This window comes from Heloderma suspectum, chromosome 1 (assembly GCF_057233095.1).
Source record: "Heloderma suspectum isolate Gila_16-S chromosome 1, 16-S_ref, whole genome shotgun sequence".
Classification (NCBI taxonomy): Eukaryota; Metazoa; Chordata; class Lepidosauria; order Squamata; family Helodermatidae; genus Heloderma; species Heloderma suspectum.
In genome coordinates, this window is record NC_139458.1 from 327,846,262 (window position 1) to 327,853,062 (window position 6,801).

The following is a 6,801-nucleotide window of genomic DNA, read 5'->3' on the forward strand; positions in this document are numbered from 1 at the left end:
ACAGGAAGGCCTGGCGTGCTATGGTCCATGGGGTCACGAAGAGTCGGACACGACTGAACGACTGAACAACAACAAATGCCTGTGACACAGAGGCTGCCCTTAAGTCACACATGATCCTGATTGCTTTGAGAATCTTATTTACTGTGGCTGTGGAGGACCTGATGTACCTGGTGCAATATCCCCTGATGTGTAGTGACAGTCTAGTGATGAAGTATATTTTAAAGTTCCAACATCCTATTAGGTTAATACTTTTATGAGGCCAACTCAGAGGTTACAGAACAGTGTGCAAACTTTTTGAGTTCTCCAGAACTCTGCATCGGGTAGATGGAAAACAAAGCAAAAAAAAAAAGCGGGGGTGGGGAGCAGAGGAAAAAAGTGGCAGATGCTGAAGCCATATAATCTGCATTTGGTCAGTCTTTTGATGGAATGTGGGAGGAGGCTGCAGACGTCTACCAGGTGCTGTGCTGGTTTCAGGTTGCACTTTTGTTGTTTATTCGGTCAGTCGCCTCCGACTCTTCGTGACTTCATGGACCAGCCCATGCCAGAGCTTCCTGTCGGCCGTCGCCACCCCCAGCTCCCCCAAGGTCGCGTCCGTCACCTCCAGAATATCATCCATCCATCTTGCCCTTGGTCGGCCCCTCTTCCTTTTCCTTCCACTTGCCCTAGCATCAGCATCTTCTCCATGGTATCCTGTCTTGTCATGATGTGGCCAAAGTACTTCAGTTTTGCCTTTAATATCATTCCCTCAAGTGAGCAGTCTGGCTTTAGGACCTCAAAAAAAAAAAACACCAATGGCTGATTCCCCGTTTTTGAAAATTTAAAATCTCGATGTTACCCAGAACCATCTCCATCCTTAGTGAAAACACACAGATTCCTTGGTAGGTGGAGAACAAGTAGAGAGAAATTTTGTATATTAACAAGTGTGAAAATAATTTTAGATGATGTACTAGCTGTTTTTTTTTAAATGTCAATAGAAGCCAAATTGGGTAGTTTTACCTAGTAGTTGAATGGGATGTACCCTCAGTGAATAAAGTCCCAGTTATAAAATCGTTCTCCACTGTAGCATCCTGTTGATGAACGGCTAAATTCAGTATTTTTCAAGTCACACAAAACTAAATCTTGAGAATTAAATGCAGATTATAGGGCAAGGGCCCCCAACCTTTTTGGACCAGTGGGCACATTTGGGAATCTGAAAAACTGCTGTGGGTGCCACCACAAAATGGCACCCCTGGTGGATGTTGCTAGATAGATAATAGTTGCTGTGGGGGCTGAGCTAGTCAAAAGTGAGCTAAAGAGGTGGTGGTGGGGTGGGGGGAGAAATAGCAAGGAGAGAAAGGGACAGAAAGAGAACTGCCCTAACATTTTTCAAGGCTTTTCATAAAATATTTTTTTTTAAAGGGGGCAGGGAAAGGAGAGCTACATGGGTGCTGTTGGAGGGCCTGGCAGGTGCAGTGTTGAGGACCCCTGTTACAGGGTGTCAACATCAGCCACTCTTTTCCTCCCCCTCCCCCTCCCCCTCCCCCTTTTTTGCTTTGTTTTCTGTTTGCCTGCTTAAGATTTCTGGAGAATGTGAAAACTGCACTATTTTGCGACCTTTGAGTTGACCTAATAAAGATTTTGGAATTTTTCTTATGGCCAAAATGACTACCTTTGCTTTTTACATTTTAAAGCTAATCATTTAATAAATATATTACATTTTCAGAAACTGTCACAGACTCATTTTTGATACACTTATTTCTAGCTGACAGGTGGGTAGAGAAAAGATATGTTCCTGGAATCTTTTAGACTAGAAGATTGATATCAACAGAGCACGTTTTACATGTGGAAGTAGACTATAATAACTGAATGACAACTTACTGCATCACTGCTCTGGAAAATGATGAATGCAATAGAAAATAATTATATATTCCTTCTCCCCCAAGAAAATATTTTATTTGAAAGAAAATTTAAATGCTGCTTCAGGCCATTAGAAGTATAACTTAGGGTATTTCATTCTTATCTTCGTTTTGTATTGTATTACAAATCAGCACATCGCAGGCCAATTCTATTGTCCCAAACGCTAATGCTCCATTCCAGCTAGGTATAAACTAACAAAGAAGCAGGCTGCCATGCACTGTCCCAAATTGGATGAGGAATTGCACGTGTGAACGGGTACCGCATTCATAATTCATCAGCTGAATTATAATCAATATCTAATCAGAATGAGGAGAAAATGTTTAACTCATCTAGTCAAAATATACATCCCAGCTCTTTCTTCTAATTTCTTTATTTCCTTACTTAAACATTTATATACCACTCCACATCTAAACAGATTCTGGAGCAGTGAACAATAAAAGATAAAAGGAATAACAACCATATAGGTTTTTAAAATATTTTTAAAAGTTTTTTTTAAAAAAAATAGCACCGTTTTCCTTGTAGACATGTGTATTGGTGAAAAATGATAATCTATATGTTTTTTGTTTGAGAGATTAGATGAATTTACATATGTGAATGTGTGAAAGCAAGTTCATAATGTCTTTGGTCACTATGGGTAGGACCAAAATGAACAGACCTCTGGTTGCGCAACTGGGCTTCCCACCTATTCCATCCAACTGCAGCCCCTTGCATCCCTCTGAAAAATTGTTCCTAATGGTTGGGACACCCTCTGGAACAGGGCGGGCTTCCCCAATGTGGATTCCGCCCCCCACTCCCAAACTATACAACCTCTGGGTGGCAGGGCACTCTGCAAACCAGTCTGCTTCCAGCCACTGCACCATCTTCCTTTCTGGTAGTCTGGAGTGCTTCTGGGGCGATACGCAATTCCATGTGACTCCAGAAGTACTTCAGGGAAATTAAGATGGCAGGGTGGCTGGAGCCTGTGCCAGTACTGCATTTTGCAGCGTAGCAAGCTGCCCTAGAAAAACAAAACCCTTTCACAGCATCTGGTAAGCTGGCAGGGGGGAGGGGGAGCTAGGGGCAGCAGGGAGGGCTGCAGAGCAACTTGGGTGGGGGGAACTTGAAAAGCAGCAGGGAGCACAGTGGGAGCGAGGAGGCGATGGGGAGCAACAGGCTGGGGGAGGAGGGAGGTGTGTGTATGGCCTGTATGTGTTTGTGCAAATGGATGGTGTGGGTTGCGTGTGTACAAATGTGTATGTCGATAGATGAGTGCATGCATGAATGTTTGTATGAATGGATGATGTGTGTGAGGGAAAGGAAGTGTGTGTGTTATTGACTGATGATCTGTGGGTGAGAAAGTGTGTGTGCAGATGGTGGCATTCACTTACTTACTTATTTAATTAAATTTCTTAATTGCCCATCTGACTGGTCACCCAGCCACTCTAGGTGATGTACAACAATAAATACAGTTTATACAATAAAATTCAACATTAAAAACATCACATTTCTAAAATTACCCTAGCCCACCCCAAATGCCTGCCTGAACAACCATGTTTTTAATGCATGGCGGAAGCTCATTAAAGAGGGGGCATGGCGGAGTTCCCTGGGGGGGAGTTCCACAGATGGGAGCCACCACAGAAAAAGCCCTCTTCCTCATCCTTACCAGCCTAGCTGTCCTGGCTGATGGGACAGAGAGAAGGCCATCTGAGGCTGATCTTGTTGAGCGGCCTATCTGGTGTTGCTGGAGGCGCTCCTTGAGATAGGCTGGGCCGGAACCGTATAGGGTTTTAAAGGTCAAAACCAACACCTTGAATTTGGCCCGGAAAACAACTGGTAGCCAGTGCAGCTCCTTCAGCACTGGAGTAATGTGATCTCGCTGGTGGCTGCCTTTAATAAGGCGAGCCGCTGCGTTCTGTACCAGCTGCAGCTTCCGAACCGTCTTCAAGGGTAACCCCACATAGAGCGCATTACAGTAGTCTAAACAAGAGGAGACCAGGGCATGTATTACCGATGGGAGCAGATGGTCGGGAAGGTAGGGGCGCAGCCGCCGTATCAGATGGAGTTGGTACAGCGCTGTCCGGCTCACAGCTGACACCTGAGCTTCCATGGACAACTGGGAGTCTATGATGACCCCCAAGCTGCGGACCTGGTCTTTCAAGGGTAACCGTACCCCATTCAACACCAGGTCAGCATCCCCCAACCTCCTCTTGTCTTCCACCAAAGGTACCTCGGTCTTGTCAGGGTTCAGCTTCAGCTTGTTCCTCCCCATCCAGCCACTCACCGTCTCCAGACATTTGGACAGGGAATTCTATGGTCAACCTTGGTGAAGATTTGAATGAGAGGTAGAGCTGCGTGTTATCCGCATACTGATGACACCGCACCCCAAACCTCCTGATGATAGTCCCAGTGGCTTCACATAGATGTGAAATAGCATCAGGGAGAGGATGGAATCCTGTGGCACCCCACAAGTGAGCGGCCACAGGTCCGAAACCTCCTCTCCCTGTGCTACCCTCTGGTACCTGCTGGAGAGGAAGGACCATAATACGGTGTCTCCAATGCCCAACCCCTCCAGGCGGTCCAGGATACCATGGTCAACGGTATCAAAAGCCGCCGAGAGGTCGAGGAGAACAAGGAAGGAGCATTCGCCCCCTATCCAGAGCCCTCCTCATATCATCCACCAAGACGACCAAGGCCGTTTCTGTCCCATGCCCAGGCCTGAAGCCCGACTGAAATGGATCTAGATAATCGGCTTCTTCCAAGTGTGCCTTCAACTACATCGCCACCAACCACTCAATCACCTTGCCCAAAAAAGGCAGATTTGAGACTGGGCGAAAGTTGTTCAGAACTTGGGGATCAAGTAAGCAGGTGGTCAGCCTTACAGATGAAAGCACCTTGTCCACTTCATCAGAAGGAAGAAGCTGGAACCGATCCCACAAAACCGGTGTGCCACAGACCGCCTCCTGCTCACTAACTGTATCCACAGCGCACGGAATAATACTCCTAATCCGATCAATTTTATCTGCAAAGTGCCTTGCCAAGGCCTCACAGGAGGCCTTAGAATGCTCCAGCGGTTCCGGAGCAAATGGACCGACCAGGCTCCGGACCACTTGGAACAGCCTCCTGGGACAGCACTCTGCAGACGCGATAGAGGCAGCATAATATTCCTTTTTTGCTGCCCTTACCGCCACGTGATAGGTTAAAGATATAGCTCTAGCCCGTGTCTGATCACCTTTGGAGCGAGACTTCCGCCACCGGCGCTATAGCTGTCTCACCACCTGTTTCAGAGCTCGTAACCGCGGATTGAACCATGGTGCAGTCCGAGCCCTGTTCAGGGGGAGAGGGCGTTTCGGAGCCACCCGATCTAATGCCCCAGTGATTGTGGCATTCCAGCCACCCACCAGGGTCTCGACCGAGTGGCCGTTGGAGTGCTCCAGGGAATCCCCAAGCGCGTTCAGGAATCCATTAGGCTCCATAAGATGCCTGGGGCGGACCATTTTGATGGGTCCTCCACCCCTGCGGAGGGGTTGTGGAACCGAGAAGTCCAATGTCACCAGATAGTGATCTGACCATGACAAGGGGGTGGTGGATAGACCCCTGAACTTCCAGATCACTCCCCGCTTCTCCAGAAACAAACACAAGGTCTAGCGTATGACCAGCTACATGGGCGGGCCCAGTTGGAATATGGTGCAGCTCTCAGGAAGCCACGGTCTCCATGAAGTCCTGAGGTGCCCCTGTGAAGACGGCCCCCGAATGTACACTTACTTCCCCCAACACCAACAAGTTAGGGGACTACACACGCACATCAGAGACCACCTCAAGCACCTCAGCCAGGGAGTCAGTCGTGCAGCAGGGTGGACGGTACACGAGCAGAATCCCCAGACTGCCCTTCAGGCCCAACCTCCAGTACATGCAGGGTTGGGGGGGCAGAGAGAATGAACTTTGGATTGTACATGAGATGAGTTGACTGGCAGAGGAGAAATGACTAAATTGAGAGTTAGAGGAATGGATTTGGGTAATGAATTGAGGGAATATGGACTTGGAGGTGATTTTCCTGTTTGCGGGGGGGAATGCATTAGGTTTGAAGGAATTTATTTAGAAGCGATTTAAGAAAATTAACTGGCTTTTGATTTGGCATTTGGGTATCAGACTCAACCTCTGCCTTGTATTCAGTTTCTTGGGCAGGTTACTTATCCTTTGTGACTAGCCAGGGCCACATGGCAGCCATTTTATATCTTGCCATGTCCCCTCAGTGGCAGCCATTTTGTGGTGGTGCCCATGATACGTCCTTAGATTTCCAGATGTGCCCATAGGACAAAAAGGTTAATGACCCCTATTCTAGGGTATGCTATCAATATGTGTGAGCCTATTCTAGGGTATACTATCTAGGTCCAACAAATCAGGCCAGAGTTACATGTGGCGGAGACTCCAAGTTCGGTGGGGCTGTGAATACATTCTGGGTTTAAGTTAGAACCATCCAGAACTCTAAAGGAGCTGGTTGTGAACCTATTTTGGGGATAGGGTTCAATACCTTGGATAGCTCCTTTAGAGTTCTGGCTGGTTCTGACTAAAACCTAAAATGAATTCACAGCCTCACCGAAATTGGAGCCACCAGCCTCTGCTGGTTACATGTACATTAAGAATGCACTCTAGAATTCTATGCAACGTACAGGGTTTCCATGGCAGATGTGCAAGGGTTCCTAACTCCTTGAACAGATGTGGAAAGAGTTCCTTAATCATAATAGATTTGGAAGAAGAAGACGAAGAAGAAGAAGAACACTACTGCGCAAGACCAGTGCAACAGGGCATGCATAACTGCAGGCTCTTATAGGATAACAAAACCTTCTAGGAAAACTAGTAGGCATGAACTTTGCATCAAATGGTGTAATAATTGCTTGATAACGATCTTTCTCATGTTGTCATGTAGTG